Source organism: Odontomachus brunneus, unplaced genomic scaffold (assembly GCF_010583005.1).
Source record: "Odontomachus brunneus isolate Ranch 3 - 2012 unplaced genomic scaffold, Obru_v1 Obru_scaffold_191, whole genome shotgun sequence".
Lineage (NCBI taxonomy): Eukaryota > Metazoa > Arthropoda > Insecta > Hymenoptera > Formicidae > Odontomachus > Odontomachus brunneus.
Genome location: NW_022639641.1, coordinates 499,944 through 518,195, shown reverse-complemented (window position 1 = coordinate 518,195; position 18,252 = coordinate 499,944). Strand labels below are relative to the sequence as shown.

The 18,252-nt window shown below is 48.6% G+C and overlaps 1 protein-coding gene across 20 annotated transcripts in view; it reads left to right on the top strand.

Annotated features, from left to right (window-relative positions):
• Positions 1-2,093: 2,093 nt before the first annotated feature.
• The window catches only part of LOC116851799 (ephrin type-B receptor 1-B), a 136,101-nt gene continuing 119,942 nt past the window's right edge, over positions 2,094-18,252 (top strand). For 7 of the 20 annotated variants that reach the window (XM_032831610.1, XM_032831605.1, XM_032831602.1 and 4 more), the window contains exon 1: positions 3,507-4,680. The gene's annotated coding sequence lies outside the window, so the exon portion shown is untranslated. Of the gene's footprint in view, positions 2,206-3,229; positions 4,681-18,252 lie in introns of those variants that run through there. The other 13 variants (XM_032831599.1, XM_032831598.1, XM_032831594.1 and 10 more) reach the window with 8 other exon arrangements.

The following is an 18,252-nucleotide window of genomic DNA, read 5'->3' as shown; positions in this document are numbered from 1 at the left end:
TGTCGACAAATATCGTAAGTAAACTATTAGAAAGCAATCTCTTCTTTTCTCGACATACGTCGCCGGTGCCTGTCGCGACATGTCGAATCAGAGTCTCTCTCACATCTTTTTATTATCATTATTAATATTCTTATTGTTACGTTATTGCTTCAATCAATTACGATCGTACTAATCGAGAATCAAAAATGCGGTAACAATCAAAAGGTAAGAGAAACATAAAATGACGCGAGGGAAATAACGCGACGCCGAATCTCGGACAGTAACATAGCTCTGTCAACGAGAGAGAGAGAGAGAGAGAGAGAGAGAGAGAGAGAGAGAGAGAGAAAGAGAGAGAAAGAGAGGGGTGTACAGAAAGCGTTATTGTAGAGGCGCATAAAATCTTCATTTTCGCGAAACTAAACTGCTAACCTCGACCGTTGCATAATGCTCGATAACGCGTAGCTACTGCTCCGCTGTCATCGCGGAGATGCATTTTGACAGCCGCAGTTGGTAGGGGGAATTAAATGTTATGAGAAAGCACGTGTAATATTAATATCAGATACTAAAGAACGTCGCGTAAACGAGTAGATAACACTATGGCTGTCTCAGGCGTGGCGCGATGCGGCAAGGTCGCGCGCCCTTGAAAACACGCACACACGCGCGCAGTCATTACGCACGCAACGCGGCAATGAGCTGAACGGGGGACGACGCAGCGCGTAATTTTTCTCGAATTTTCGGCCTCGATCGCGTAATCGTACGCGCGTCGTGCACGACGTTTCTCGATGTGCAGCCGATGCTTGTCACGACGCATCGAGTCTCTCAAGGCCGTCACACACAAAATTCCGTAAGAACTTAAAACGTAAGCGTAAAGAAATCGACCAATCCCAATCGAGTATTCGGCTCTTCGTAATAATGGAGGGGTTACGAAGAGCCGAGTGCTCGATTGGGATTGGTCGATTTCTTTACGCTTACGTTTTAAGTTCTTACGGAATTTTGTGTGTGATGGCCTTTACACTTGTTACCGCCTCGGGTCTGTTCGAAGAATCTCTGCACTAGTTCGCAAATCCTTTGCGAAAGAACGAACAGAAATAGAATCGTCGAATTTATTAATCAGGTGTTATGGGCAATCTACAATAAGTTATTAATCATAAATCATAGACAAGTTGACCAATCACAATCGATTATTTTTTTAAATAATTGATTGTGATTAGTCAATTTTCTTGCGGCTTATGACTAGTGGCTTATTGTAGAAGGCCCATTAGAAATGCGGTTATAATCGGAGGAATAGATGGGTGATACGACGCCAGAGATATACGCAATGCCGAATTTTGGAGATAGCAAGAGGTCGGTCTGTTTGCGAGAAAGAGAGAGAAAGGATGTGCACTCAGTCGTAAAACAGTCTTTCTTTTTTCGCAGTGCTCAAGGTTGTCATAATTGCGAGTCACTATTGACCAATTTACGCAGCGATTGGCTGTATCTTTCGTTATTGGGATAATCACTTGCACAAAAACAGTGACTCACAATTGTGGCAACTTAAAGTACGACTTTATTAGAAAAAAATGTGAAAACCATTTTGTCTTACTGAATATACAATCAGAGGTTAAAAGGTTGTCCATAATTTTAGGAGTGAGTTTGTGAGTTTGTGAACTCACCCTTCTTGTTTTTCCAACGAGAGCATTTTCCAATTGGAAAATGAATTCTCCAATTGAATAAGATGAAGAGCTCACAAATTCACTCTAAAAAAAAAATTACGGACAACCTTTTAGTCCCTGAATGTACACACGGCGATGTCCGAATATTTATTGGATCACCAATTATACGATATTGAGCCTACATTACGCTCGAGATTGAAAATCACACAAGTAGCTCTCCTTATGACAGAGTTGTAATGGCTTTAATTGTAGTGATTCGTACACGTATAAGGCCGAAAGTTGTGCAACTGTCGACTTAAGGAATATTCGGGCATTCATTATGCCGTGTGTATGTACAGAGCGCGTCGTAGAAGTGCGACAACGTTCACTATCTTGGCGCCAATTCACGGCATATGACATCAATTGCACGGCCGTCTTATACTTCGATCTTTCAGAGTCGAGCAACCGTCATGAACGCATCGATCTACATCGCTCTGTGGCTTTTACGCGCTTTTTGCCCGTCGAAAGTGAGTCTCGCGCGGAAGTCAGCATTGAGAATGTCGCAAGCAGCGATCTGCGGTCGCCGGGACGTATCGTAAGTACGTTATTAAGCAGTAATCTCCTTGTCTCACCATACACAACCAGCGCTCGTCGCGTCGGCGGCGCCTTTTACACTTGTTATTACCTTCGACTCGCTCGAGTAGTAACGAAATTGGACAATCGTCGTATCGCGTTCGTAATCGGAGGAACAGACGGACAACATGACGCCGAATCTCGGGAGGAAGCGTCGCTCTGTCAGCAAGAAGTGTACACTCGGCTCCGAGATTCGTTAGAAATGCAACTGACGCGATTTATCGTGGGAAAAAGTCTCTTCGCCGCTCAATCCGGATGCAGAGTTTGATTTCATAAGCGGGCAATTAGAATACCACATTCGTGTAACGGTCATGAGTTCCTCGGATCTCCCGGCCTCATCTCCTCCTCGCGACCTAAATCTCCTGATCTTCCTAGGTTAAGGTTATTCCGATAATCCGTGAAAAAAAGGAAACATGTCGCAAAGCGGGAACTTCCCAATACTCGTGGACTCGTCCATTCCAAAATTTGAAACGCTCGCATAAGAAACTAAAGTCGCGATACACACGCTGACCATCGCGACGCGAAGTAGTTTACTATTGCATGAAATACTAACGAAAGCTCAAGCCGCGATACGGTGCGTCGCCCCCTCGCGTTAACCTCTCTCTCTCTCTCTCTCTCCCGCCGACCAGCAGAGACGCGGGCCACCCTCGCGTCTCGATCTCGCCGAGACTGTGCGCTGCATAGCGGGGGTGTCGATCTCGCAAAACTCGAGCAGATTTCCAGCGACAGTGCCGGCGGCGAAAGTCGACGGCGACCGGCGCGCGTGGATATATTCGTGCCTGGGACATTCCGGGTGAGTACGACGAGAACGACCGATGTCACGCCGCCGGCCGGCATCGGTGCGCATGTGCGCGGGTTACACTTGACGAGCTCAAAAAATCAATGACCCCCTCGCGCCCGCTACCGCCGCATCTCACTCCCTCTCTCTTTCTCTCTCTCGCGATCTCTTCGCTCTGGAATTTTCCTCTCTCTTTCTTTCTTCTTGTCTCTCTTTCGTCGGCTGTCGTCGTCCGGCGATACGAAACCGATTCACGGAGATCGGCATCGTGACGCTCCGCCCGAACGGATTGCGCGACGACGATAACGACGAGACGACGACGACACATCATCGCCGAACCGGCGGTACGCACTCACGCACCAGGCACGCGAGCGAGCGAACGAGAGAAAGAAAGAGAGAGAGAGAGAGAGAGAGAGAGGCAGAACGAGTGCGCAGGGTCGTCGCGCGCAAGAACAGTGAGAGGAGAAGAGAAAATGGCCGGCTGCGCGAAGGGTGCAGTCCGTTGGCGGCGCTAGTGTAAGACGGCCGAATAGCGGTACGGTGGAAACCAGCCGGGCAAGCTCCACTGCTCCGGCATCGCCGCTCAGTTCGTGTCCTCTCGTTGCGCACGACGGTTGTTAGCGGTCGCGGTGGCGTCGCCCTTCTTACGTTCGTTCGCGTATCGCGGCGTTCGAGGCTGAAAACAGAAGGCAGAAAACAAACACAAGAGACAGGACAGAGAGAGGGAAGATTATTGAATCAAACAGTCCGATTGAGTCAGTGCGGAAGGTCACGGGAGAGCTCGGTAAACAAACATCGGGACAGAGTCGTAAGTACTACGCGTGTGTGTGTCGGGACGAACATAGTCTCTTTTGCTTTTCCGCGAGGTAAGACGTACGAGAGAAAGATCCGCTCCGAAAGTGTCTCGTGTGCGCGAATGTCGCGCGGCGTGCCGGTAGCGTCGCGCCGCGTCGCGCTGGAGCAGTGTGAATACAGTTGAGTGTCGGTTGAGGGGCAGTGCAACACGTTCGAACGTGTCGCGGATTCGACTCGCCGCGGTGCCACGACCCTCCTCGCGAATTCTCTCGCCGTTCCTACACGGCGTGTTGTCGGTGCATACGCGCAGACGGACTCGCGTCAAGGCACAAGCGGTCGAGGGAGTGGGATAAAGAGAGAAGGCAGAGACAGCGCGCGCGAGAGAGAGAGAGGCAACGCGTACGTACAACTCTCTCTCTCTCCCGGTCGCGTCGCCGCGCCGTCGGTGCACCGTCCGTCCACCTTTCGCGTTGCCGCGAGTGCATGGGATAAAATGGCGCTTGCTTTCGTCCGTGCACCTCTATCGACCGTGACGAACTGTTCGACGGAATCGCGCCGGCATCGCTCGCCGCGACCTTTCTGAGGGATCAACCAACGTACGTCTCGCTGCGTGACCGTCGTCGTGTCACGTCTCGTCTCCCTCGCGTCCCCGTCGTTACCGCCGTTCGTCGTCGTCGTCGTCGACGGCGTCCTCGTCGTCGCCGCGAGTACCGTGTGCGGAATACCGTGTGTGTGCAAAGTGCATCGCCAGAGGAGCGTTGGCAGGAGAGGAGAGGTATCTCGAGTGCGACGATTTTGGAGCGACGAATTCGGAGCGACGTGTTTCCGTGCGGAGCGGAGCGCATCCTCTCGCTGTGGACTTAGGTGAGTCCAAAGTTCTTGGCACTTTGAAACATTTCCCGTGCGGAGCTGCGACGACTGACTTCGCTGCTCTCGCGCGAATCTCTCGCGAGATTTCATGTTACGCGCCATTTTCTCCGACGTACGCGGACGATGTGCACACGCATCGCGATGCAATACCATGGATCACGCTCCTTTTACTGAGAACGGTGATAAATTAACAGATATAAACTATCAATGATACCGCGAAGGTGCATCTCGGTGTTATTATTGTTACTTTTGACTCTATCGATCGGTCGATCGCGCGCGCGCACGAGAGAGAGAAAGAGAGAGATAACTCGAGAATATTTTCAAGCACAGGAATGTCGACTGAGCGAGCTCGATTCACGCGCGTTACCCGTTACACACGTACCACAATGTGTGCGGATGCACCGTGAGAGGAATCGCGAGACACCCCTGCGATATTCCACGGCGCGACTCGCGTAACGGCGCGAGGTATTAACGATCAGTATCCCGGTGAAAGGCATTAATTCGCCTCTCGTTCGCGTTCGACCGCCCTGTAGATTCCGTTCTAGCTAGCGCCTTTCCTCGCGCCTCGTCGCGCCGCGTTCGGAATTAAGAAGGTCGTAGAACAGTTGGAGGGCACCCTGCACTCTGTCCGAGTGGACAAGTGAACGCGTTTACAATGAACTTCTCGGGGATCTCCCGAGAAATTATCCCCATGATTACTCGGTCTCATTTTCCATGGACATTCCTTAGTTTGGCAACATGTGGCGTTAAATCTACACTGGGGGAAAAAACGATTGTTCTCGTCGAAAATTATAATTATTTACGAGCCAATTACACATCTTCTTGTTGTTTTAACAGAGAAATAACAGCAGTAATGTGCGTGTAAGATTATTATCACTAATAGTGTATAAAGCAATATTTACACACAGAAAAATACATATTGCACTCAAATACATGTTACTTGTTTCCGGAATTTCACAAGTTTTTATACACTCGCAAATTTATCATAAAATCATCAAATTTCTATTAAAAAATTCAATATTTCAATGAGGGGTATTAAATGAAAGGAAAAATTCGGTTTATTCACTACACAGAATCGAAATAACTCTTCGATAGACTTACAGTAATCTTGTAGAGAGAACAAATTTTTCTCTTAAGTATATGATAATGGAGCTTTTCTCAAATGTATAAGTATATTTTAAGATTATATATTATCAAGAACATATTTTCTTCTGAAGATAATTATTAATTAAGAAAAGAAAAATAAATGACTATAATCGCTCTTCTTATCAGTGAAAAGGTATTTTTCTATGTGTACTATATCCAAAAATATTATTTTCCCAGTTATAATTTTTATCTCTGTAATTACAGTCATGAATACCAAAAATACATTTCCTCATTGCACCGAGTATCATAATGCACACGATTCCGAGAACAATTTTTATAAAATCTTTCCAAAAAGTCTTGTTTGATAAAAATCTGTTTCTATTGTCTACTGATACAGAAACTTTTTGTTTTGCATGAATACAAGCGCGAAGAAAAGTACATGATTACAGAAGCGAAAGACAATATATACACGATATCTCCCGTTCTCAACGAGAATATTGCGCACATCCGTATCACGTATCGCGCACGTTACCATTCCATAGTTACCGGGAAGTAGTACAAACGAACGTGAAAAGCCGACGTTTTGCTGCGCTGAGCTTTCTGCAAAAGTGCTGAACCGGGGCGAAACGTTGGGAAACCCGCGATCGTGTGTGAAGAAATTTTCGTGTGACGAGGGTCGCGGCCACCACGCGCGCACGTGTGTGCATGCATGCACACGCGATATACACGGCCGCCGCCGGTGTCCGCCGCCGCGTCCGTGTACATAGGTAAAACGCGTGTGTGCACAGGCGAGCGCGCGACTCTGTGCACGCGCGCTTTCGCACGCGCCGAAACGTGCCGAAGAACGACGCGCCTTCTCGCATAGCGCGGCGCACAAATACGCGCGGCGTGTACCACACGGAAAATGACAGGCTGTCGTGGTGCCGGCGTGTTTGAGCTCGACTCTGCGCGCAAATATTTTGCGCCGGCAAACACTCGCCCGCGACGGATCGTATCGTAACCCTTCTCTCTCTCCCTCTCTCTCTCTCTCTCTCTCTCTCTCGCTTGTGCCGAGAGGATTTTCTTCCTCGTCTCGTTGCGTAATCTGTCAAACGTCAAAACGGTTCCGTATCGCGCGTTGCGTGAGGAGGGGGGGGGGAGTGGCTCAGAGCTTGGCATCTCTCGTAGTTTTTGCGTACGCGACCGAGTGAATCTCCCGTTTTTTGCAACCTCGCCGGCCAAAAGAGCATCATCGGCAATTTACTCGTGGGTCGTTACGTCTCCCGTTGACATCTTCGGCGACCTTTTCATTGTATCGACGGTATGTTTTGCCTTGTTGCTCCGCTCATCGTGCGTAACGGTAACGGCATTCGAATTATAATCTGACTAGAAAGAACGCGCAACGTGTGTGACTCGATGCTCACCGCGATTGGCTCCGCTATGTGCAACAAGTCGACTCGTTTATTTACAATTTACGCAGCTTACTTAGTTACACTGTTATCCACCGACACAGATCACTTATTTCCGTTTAATTTCCAATGTAGAGAAAGTGACGAGTCCGATGGATCGGAATATTGATGAACGGTTTAAGGTGAAAGTACCAATGCCTCGACATGTATCTAATTCTGAACATTCTTATCGTTTCCGTTTTTAAATATGGCTATACATAAACTTCCAGAAGACAGAATATATGTATATATTCAGTACATGTATGCATATTCTATATTGAAAGTTTCAATATTCGTGTTTAAAGACTAAAATAAGCATGTCCAGAGTTAGGCATGTCCAGGTACTTTTTTCTCACGTAGAAATAAATTGGCCGTAGTTATGCAAGAATCTAACCCATATAAGGAGTAAGATTTCGAGAAAGATGAAGATGAAAATTTGATATATGATTTAAAAAGTTTAGATAGCACTGACAAGTTGACTCTTACAAAACGGGTGAAAAAGACGCGACTGGTAGGAAACCAAAACAGTTTCTTAATTAATTTTCGACGCCCCGGAGGCTTGTTGGATATTTTTTGCTTTATGGAGAAAGGCGTGTGCACTAGCCATTGGTAACAAAAACTTGAAAACTATAATTTTGTGGGTTGGTTGTCATTGTTGCGCAACTATAACCAACTTTGTCAGTGCGTGAACAGCACGCATCGACTGCGAACTGTCGGTGGTCATCCCGGGTCCCAGTATATCCGCCTGATGAATGCGCAAGGGAAACGGTCGTGTGGGGGGCGTTCATAAGAATGGCCATGAGAAAGAGAGAGAGAGAGAGAGAGAGAGAGAGAGAGAGAGAGAGAGAGAGAGAGAGAGAAAGAGAGAGAGAGAGAGATCGGTCGGTGGTAAATGAATTTTCGTAACGCCGCGATCCCGTCACGAGGGTATGCCGGCGAGCAAATGAGCGATCGTTATCTTATACGATAGTGGTGGACGTTTAGGTAGGAGGAGGTGTGGTGATCCTACGTGAGCCATTGAGCAAAAAGGGCCACAACCCTCCGCTTTTCTACCTGTTGGCCTAGGCAGGTCTACGCGCCCGAGGGCCCACGTACGGGATTCGCCCGGGGAGTTTGCGCTGCGTGTTCTCAAACACGCTCGAATCACGTTCTCAAACGTGACCGCGAATCGCGGGGAGAGACGCGCTCTTTCCGGCACTGTGATCGCGCTGCACACGTGTGCGCGGGCTACGAGTTGGCCGGTTGTGTTGGCTCGCGAAATGTACTTCAGTGTGATATTTGCGCACACGAGACCTCTCTCGCGTGTACGTGTTTCTCGTCTCGCTCCCCCTTCTCCTCTCCCTCCGCCACCACGTTCCGCAAAATGCAACGCCGGCGACGTCCCCGACGTCAAAGCAGCCGTCTGCGGGCCTTGACGAATTTACACTAATCCCGGACAAGGATGATTCGCAACTTTGCTCCCGTGAGAACCGAAAACTCGCGATTTTTGCATATCGAAATACGAGAGCGAGACTCGTTATTCACGTTATTCGAACCTTACGCTTTTTATTCTTCGTGTATTTTGACGAAACGGATAATTTCCTATCTCCTTTTGTTTTGTTTGTTCCGAGGCGTACCGTGAAATTCCTGTTTAATAGGGGGAAAACACGCGTAACAATGGAACACGCGTAATTGTTTGACGCGCTCGTTGGCTTCGTTGCGCGATATCATTCGAGCGCCGAAGGGCTCCGAACGTGGCGGAAGCGCGCTCGCGGCGCAAAATAACGACAACTTAGTTTATTAACCATTAAGCCGTCTATTAGCTATCATACCTCACGCAACATTCAGCGGCTGTCGCGCGTTGGCAATATCACGCTCGCGCGTTCGTAAAACACGACAGTTTCAAAACAGTTTGCGCTTCGTTCGGGCCGCGTGTTGTAGTAGCGGTGGCAACGGCGGCGGCCTCGTTTCGCGATATAATCGATTTGGTAACGATCGAGTCGCCCCACGATTCACGAGTACACAGCCGCGCGCGAATCGCAAAAAGCAAGGTTGATAAAACCGCTTGAACGCTGTCACGTTCCGCACAAGCAAACTCGCCTGATCTGTATTGCGAGTATCGCAGAACGACACAGGACTTTTAAGCTTGATCTACAATGTGTTATTTGCTTCTTGTTTTTTTTTTCTTTATCTCTTTCTGACTCACACCTTAAGCCTTAAACTAAAAAAAAGACAGAGAACAAGGAACAGAAAGCAAAGAGCACCTTGTAGATTAGGCTTTATGCTCACCTTAATCTGTATCATGTTTCCACGAGAGCTTCGGAGGTTGTTTTGAGACACTCTGTATATCGTGCGCGCTTAATATTTTAATCGCCGCGAATGTTTCGTTGTTCGATTGTAAAAAATCGCCCTGTAATTCACTTCGTTCAATCTTTATCGTTGAAATCCTCGGTCTTATCACTGTGATGATAAATCGTAGTGTGATCGAGCCGAACGAGCCAACCCTGCGTCGCGATGAGATAAGAGTGTACAGAGAGCAAAAGCTCTGGAACGCGCTTTGTAATGTCTTCACCGGGCTGTGTGCACATACACGATATGACGATAGTCAGATGGCAGTGTGTATGTGGACGATTCCAAGCCCTCAAGGTGGCGTCACAGAGTTAATTGCATGTGTGCGCGCGCGCGCGCGTGTATGCACGTGGAATAGACAAACGCTTGCTTACTGCGGGGCTGTTCCTCGTTTTCCCTCATATTTACGCCGGCGTGACTCCGGGCTTACGCAATTTCATAAATTAATCGACCCGCTTCAGTCATTAGGGGAGTAATTCCATTTTCGGTGTGCCCTCGCCCGCCCTACTACTGCTCCTCCCGCCCGGACTCGCCACGAATTCACAATGATTAGCCTCAATTTGCCGCGCAGCGTATGAAAGCCGCTAATTTGTCCCGTATCCTCTTTCTTCTCTCCCCAGTCGCTACGCAACTACCGTCTTTCACATGTCGCACCGTGCACACGCGCGTGTGCATGACAGAAAAGGAATACAAAAGAAAGAAAGAGAGAGAAGGAGGGAGAAATAAGTCGTCGGCAACGTGAGAACGGATCCCCGATGTTTGTCTCCGCGCTCTGGTGTTATCCGGTCGTCAAGATCTTGCCCGATAATCGTCAGAGAAGACCGTTAGACGAAAACGATCGCGAGCCCCGCTGGGATATCACGTTGCCGCCTTCCCCTTTCCGTTATCGCCTTTTCTCGCCTTCTCTCTCTCTCTCTCTCCCCTCCCCCCTCACTCTTTCTCTCCCCTCGCTTTTCATCTCGTTCCGCGTTACATTGCAACGCCTCGGACACAGTGAGTGTATCGCTCTCTCCCAGGGGCGAATCTGCATGGTAATTGATGAAACTTAAGCTTCGAGGCTCGCAGCTGTCAAAGGGTCCCATTTGCGTCTTAGGTGCGCTTAGGAGCACCCCAGAAGCGAAATATTATCCCGGGAGAGGCGAGAGAGGGGGCCGCGCTTCGCTCTAATCACGAGAGTTAACGCCGTGTATAATCTGAAATCGGGATAAGCGAACGTCGTTCGAGATTTATCGTCGGCGGTGTCGATTTCGACACCTAGCTCCGATGTCACTTACCGCTCACACACGTGGCATCATCTAATTCGCCCGAGCGCGAGGAGTGGGTGGAAGTTCGCGGGGCAGCGCGGAATAATCCTCAAGTGTCGCTCTCGAAATGGTTTTCCAACGGGAACGAAACGCGTTCTTTCAACGAGAAATAATCCAGCCTGCGAAGTATCCCCGGGTACGTCCCTGAGCGCTCTCGAGAGGCAATCTCATCGGCGTGGCGAGGATCGGAGCAATTAATTATGATTACTGGTATTATTAGAGAGAGAGACGCGCACTGGCGTGTCTATCGGCCGTGCGACGCGTGTGCGTGTGTATACGCGACGGCGACGGCGACGAGGACGTCGGCGCAGCGGCATGCTGACTCGGCTCGTTCGTCCGAGACACGTACTCGCTCTCGCACGTTCGACGACCGACCGAGCCGGTCGCGTATATATATATATATACACACACACATACACACACACACACACACACACACACACACACACATATATATATATATATATATATATATATACACACTGCTGGCCGCTGTTGTAATTGCACCGTGAAAGTGTTACAAAGCGATTCCCGTCGGCCGTGTGGAAACGCATGTGGAGTCGAATCGCGTTGCGTTGCATTGCGTTGCATTGCATTGCATCGCGTCGCGCAGCGTCGTCTCGCGTCGTCGTCGTCGCCGCCGCCGCTCGATCGAGCGCGCCCGGCGAACCTGTAGACGTAGTGAAAGTAGTGCGGCCACCTGGCTCGTCCTTTGAAAACCCGCGAGTCCGCGCGTTTGCACGTATTCTACAAGCCACGTAAGCGCCGATCTAGCCTCGCGAGCCAGAAAGTGGCGTTAGAATCCAGGGAATCGAGCCTCCCGTGAGCGCGCATAAGGTAAAAGTACGAATTCTCAGCCACGTGCCCGAGCCTAGACATTCTTATTGGTTTGATCTTTAAATATGAATACTTGAACTTTAACATAGAATAAATGTATACATGAAATCTGTATACGCATTTTATGTTGGAAATTTAAATATTCGAAATTTAAGTTTAATTCCTTAAGTGGTATACCCGAAAAAATATTAAAATATATAGCCAAAGCGCTCTCTGATTTCCCCGTATTCGATCTCCTAATTAATTTTGTTATAAAACGAAAGATAATTACGAATAGATTACAAATACGTAAGTTTCAAAGTGTACGCTTTTATATCGTTCTAAAGGAAATGAGCTGCAAAAATTTCAAGCCCGACAGATGGTGCCAGCAAAAAAATTGAAGAATGCAATTTATTATGTAAATAAAATATCTTTATTCAAAGTATTATTTGCATCAAGAGCCAAGTTCTCATTGGGAATGACGAAATCATGGCAGTGGTCGTATCAGAAATCCTAGACGATACACATAATATAAAATGACAAAATAGACGGATACACTTTGAAACTTATATTTGTAATCTTATCTATATGTCATTATCTTTGGTTTTACAACGGGATTGATTGGGAAATTGAACGAAAAAATCAGAGAACATCAGTTATGGCTATTTGGCTCTACACTCTTTCTTCTGATTTACTTAAACTCACAAATACAAATTAGATATATTTTTTGTATCCTACTTCTTTAAATTCTCTTTATTAGCAATAAAGAAGGAAGAGGTGTAGTTATGCTTATTAAAAGAAAATTCATTGGGAGAAGAATCACGCAGTCATTTTAAATCGCCACTGAGAAGGTTAAAGACCAAAACAATAATCAGGTACGTGTCCGGGCATATTGGTACTTTTGCTTTACTACCGCAACGAAACGAGTTCTGTGAATGCGAACGATGCGACGCGCGCCGACTGCGAAAGATTATCACACGGAAGAAACGGCACGGTTGTTGGCCCACACATAAATCTAGTCGTGCCAGCCGGACTCAATAGTAAAATACGGAACAACTGATTATGTGGCTGCTGCAACCACAGAGCGATTGCTGAGTAACTGACGTTGCAGCAGTGACGATATCTGATTGCTCCGGCCGAAGTGTATCCGTGGTAAATGTCGAACGATTTCTGATTGCCACAATCAGATCACGCGCCACTACATCGATGTAGTTTTGATGTACCAAAGCGACTGAGTCATATCAATCATACACACATCACCGCATCGCGCGAAGATAACCACGCTGAGAAAAGAATGTTCAGTACTTGTAACTATAATCACACGGAAAAGTAATTACTACTAAATTATGGTCAAGCAAACCGTATTTTTATTAAATTCTACTGTAACGTTAATAGTCTTATACGCGTGTTGCTGCTATTACATATTCGTGTTGGAATCCCGAGTCGAGATTTTGGGACTATGAGGGAGTCGAGACTATGAATTAAACTTTGAATTCTACGGAGTAGGAGCTAAGTTAGCAAAGTAGATTTAATTCTAATGATTTACTACTACTTTGACTCTGATAATGTCCGAAATTTCCCTCATCGCTTTCTTTAGTGTATTATAGGCTTCAGATGTTGAATGGAATAGTGAGGCTGAAAAATGTCGACTCGAGATAATCGAAGGATATAGTTGACCAAAACTAATCGTAATTTCAGTTGAATTCTTTTTTCTCTCAGTGCATGGTAATACTACCGTGCTGCTCAACTGAATATTTCTGGCATGTGTATGCATCGTATCTCTCCGCTTTCCATGCACGTTTCCCGTAATCTAATCTACGGTCCGCGTGTGATCACTCTCCCGACGCTTGCGAATTACGTTCGCGACGATTGCGCTTCTATTTATAGACTTTGTATGCGTATTACATGCCTATTGCTGTGTGCATCACGTACATTAGACGTTATCGGGATATGCATCATTTATTGCGCGTCCGCGTCCCTCCGAAGAGGCTGCCAAGCCCGTTCGACGATACAACGAGGCCGCGATGAGATTTTCCGAGACGAGGCGCCGAGAGGCATTTTCTCGGGGGAGAGGGGAAGGAGGGGGGAGGGAGATAAGGCCGCGATACCACGGGCGCGTTTATTCGGTGAGCAAGGTGGGGAGCCCCCGAAATCTGGATATACGCGGCTCGTCACGGATCGACCGATTAGGATCTCGTTTTACATTTCCGACCACGCCGACAGGTCCTGCTGCACCCCGCGTAATCTCGCTCGCTCATCTGGAATCTAGGGTTACCTGCTCTTGCCCGACGAGCGGGCCGGGCGACGAGTGCACGTCCGAGCGGCGGCGGCGGCATTGTGCATCTCCGGGGATATTACCGCGTTATTCGCGAGCTTCCATTTCAGACGCGCCGCGGAAAGTACGTAATAGCGAGATAGGATCTTTCCGGGAGAGACGGTCGCGCCGCGCGCTACCGGGTAGCGGTGAAAATTCAATTTTCCAGACCGCCCTCTCGCGCGTCGGCTGTTTTATATTTATGAAGATATCGGTATCCCTCTCAATAAAATATGTTGCTGTCGAGGCGAGGCCTTTCGCGGCAGGTCGGCTACGGGTAACTGGCGGCCGTGAAAATCGCCGGCCTCCGTCTGGGAAACGTCTTCGTGTCGGGCGACTGATCTTCCGGCTGGAGCGGTCGTCCGAGGAACGGCGACACCTGCGCAACGCGAAGCCGCTTTCAATCGCGACTTATGGGAGGGCGAGTGTCTTTTGACATTTCGCGCGGCGCATCTAGGTTGAAGACGCCGATACCGTCTCGGTGTATTCCTCTCTCATTAGGCGCGCAGGGGAAAAAAGGAAAACACTCGGGCATAGTTACGATTTAATGCGTGTAAGCGCTATCTCCGCGCGTCCGCGCATTTGTTACAGTCATCAGATACCGGTCGGGCGATTAATTACACTCCCGATATACGTTCACTAATCCCCGTCGTATAAAATTGTACGTCACGGCCGCGCGCTCTCGGTGATCTCGGTGCGCGCCGGCCGGGGATCGTTAGATCGCCGCTCGCGCTATGATTGATATCGGGGGATTTCTTCGTGGCTGTTTAAACGAGACGAATAGAAACGTCACCTTATCTCTCGGCTCGCTCGGCTGTGCGACGAGGGCCGCGTCCTCTCGCCGCCGTTTAGTCTACAAATTACACGCGATACACGAGATTCCCGCACGGCTACTGGAATTCTTAATGAGCCCTCTCCCTCCCTCCCTCCCCGCGCCATCTACATATTTCCGTTGACATCTGTCGCGGATTGATTTACCGCTTCGTATCAGACGACACGTCCACAAGCCACGATGAAGCTGATAATTATCCCGCTGGAAATTAATAAATCCCGTTAACGAGAGAGAAAGAGGGAGAAAGAGACAGAGAGAGAGAGAGAGGTTGACAACAGGATTCTCATTGGTCGTGAAGAAAATCGCCGGGCGAGAGATGACGGCCAGAGATTAAACGCGTTATCCCACGATAGCGTGGAATCGGCGACGCGCGATTTTTCATGATGTTCTCTCTTTCGTATCAAATTTCTCTTACAAAACACTCGGCGCCTTGTACAGCCGTACGTGCGCGCGCGCATTGTTAACGATCCGACTGTAACAGAGGAAGAGTCTCGGGGGCTACAAAAACTGGGCGTTACGTAATGTGATTTATTCGCGATTTTTACGCGGAGTTATGAGCGTCGGGTACGAGAGGCGCTAATTTTTCAGCTTTTATATACAGCGCGTGTGTCGAAATGGCGGGGCGTGAGTTACGATCGCGTCCGTTCGTTTGTCCGTTCATTCCTCGAGCACGGCGCGCCACGTCCTCTCGCGCGGTGGAAATCGCTTCGCGCGAGTCGCCTTGAAGCGCAACGGAACGGCGATATCAATCCGATTCCGAGGGGGGTATCGTTGCAACGATCGGGCAACGTAATCGAGAGCACCTGTGTGATATAGTAATAATAATTACGACGGTATAACTCGCGCGCGAATTGCGAAACCCCCTCATGGATATCGCGACACCGCGCGCGCCACGGGGTGAAAGGTCTCCCCACCTAGATATCTATAAGAAACTTATCGTGTGGTCGTCATCGCGTCCACGTGCAAATACACGTAGACTCGCGGGCGTACGAGCGCGCGCGCGCGCGCGCGCGTGCGTGTGTGTATGTATACGTGTGTATGCGCGCTCGGATGCAAAGTCGACAGCGAAATTATTGGGAATTCACGGATGGTTTATCGGCCGCGTCGGACCTCGATTTAATTAAAACGTTCGGGACGCCTTTACGATCGCCGATATTCGTCTCCGTCGATATTAATTTGCGAAATCGGCCCGCGAGACAAATGCTTTCGTCGACCTAATTGTTCGTGCGCGAGCGAGCGCTTTATAAGCGGATTCGTCCGGCTCGCATTTACATACATTACGCGGCACGACATCGGACGTCGCGAGGCGACGGGTAACGAATGTCGGTAACGTTATCTTCGATTTTTAGACAGACGGCCGACCGACCGGCTTCTCTCTCCGTCCCTCCCTCTCTCTCTCTCTCTCTCTCTCTCTCTCTCTCTCTCTCTCTCTCTTGCTCTGTGCGTTATTCATCGGGTATTACGCACTTTCTCTCGCGCTCTCCCGATCATCGGCACCGGGGGATAAAGCGATCGTTATCTTCTTTGCGAAAGAGTCATTCGTCACCCCCCGCTCAAGCACGAGTGGAATCGACGGAAGGGGAAGAGAGAAAGAGAGAGAAAGAGAGTGCGGAGACGATATCTTCTTTTCGCTTATGAATCTCTCGCTTGGATAAACGCGACTTCATTGTATCCACGTGGCCGGCCGACTGCGTCCGCCTTTCGCTTCAACGATCGACACGCGCGTCCTTTTAAAAACGATTACCGTGATCAAGAGCATTGTCGACGTTGCACTTGGTGTAGGCAAAATGTGGACAGCGAACTTTGGCGAGCCATGTATTTTCTCTTGAATAAATAGCTCACAGTCTTATTTTGTTAATGAGCGATTCAATTAATTGGTCACACATCCACTTTCTCTCAAGAGGGACATCCCGAGTGAAAATTTTCATCCTATTTTTGGCCTCAACACTCCATTACACGCCTATTTTGATACTCTGACGCCTGCATCAATCTCTTTTCATCCTATTTAACTTATTAACTTTGTCAAGAGATCCTCTTCTCGAACTTACAAGTGGCATCTTGTGTATTTTCTGCCGTTTAGAGATGTTAAATAGGATTTCAGTTTGTATATTAAACGCACACTGAACCTTGAGACATATACTGAGCTTCTAAACCTTCGGAATATACGAATGTTAGAAAGTTTAGACCGAAAATAGGGCTAAAATTTCGACTCGGGATGAGAGGGGAAAGAAAGAAGAAACGAGGGATGGGCATAAAGTGAAGGGACAAACGAATTGAGAAAGTAGAGGGCGCAGAGATTCAGAGCTCCAGGAATGTCGGATTGAGAGGCAGACGCGGTTTTCTGGAGATAAAAGGAAATCGAAAGATAAAGATTTCGCGATAAATTTGACGAGAATATTCGGCCCTCGTCTCTCGGCGAAACGAGGGATCCGAAGGCCTCGCGTTGCATTATTATTCGATAGCCGTTCTAGAGGCAGGGGGAGGGAGGGCTCCTTCGTCGGTAGGTGAAGAATAAATTTCGTACTGTCAGTGGATGAGATAAATGTGGCAGCCGTCGCGACGAATGGAGAAGTCCGGGCCCGATTATCGATATCAGCACACTCCGGGCCCTTCGCGCCGCTCTCGCGATGTGTGTTCCTTACATTATCCGATATGATTTCGAAAGTTCCCGCAAGTAACACGGCACACAACGACGGATGAGAGTTACTTCATTAATAAATCGTCTGGCCGGAGGATATTACGGCGCGGCTCCCTCCGTGTACTTCCAGGCCGAAAATTTACCACCAATTGGACATCCGCGTGTAAAATATGCAATAGACGGAATTGAAGACCCGTATTTTCCTGAAAGCACTTTCGATACTAAATCTTAACGGGACACGTGTGTCCCGTTAATCGCGAAGGGATCTAGACGGAAGTAGTATTTTCTGCGAAAAGTGGCGCCGCGGATAAAAATGAGAGAGAGAGAGAGAGAGAGAGAGAGAGAGAGAGAGAGAGAGAGAGAGAGAGAAAGGAAAGAGAGTGCACCACCGCGACAAATTACCGGCAATAGCTCGGTAATTGCCAGGATTTCGTTCAGTGGCGATGGATCTAGGTTTATTTTCTTGTTGACGGCCCGCCGTTAAATGGAACCTTCGTCCCCTCTCGTCCGCTGCTCGAGTTTCATGGGAATCCGGCCAATGGTAGTCGACCCTTCTCTCTTTCTGTCTCTCTTTCTCCAAGCCATTCTTAGTCGTCTTGCGACGCGCATATGGCTGCGTTTTTTCGTTTTCTTAGCGACGGGCCATTTTTTGGGAAGTGGGCGTACCTCTTTCCGGTTTTCGACCCATTGTGTTCCGTCCTGCCTGCCTGCCTGCTTGCTTGCCCGCCTGTGCTTCTTCTTCTTCTTCTTCTTCTTCTCCTTCTCCTCCTCCTCCTCCTCCTCCTCCTCCTCCCCCTCCCCCTCCTCCTCCTCCTCCTCTT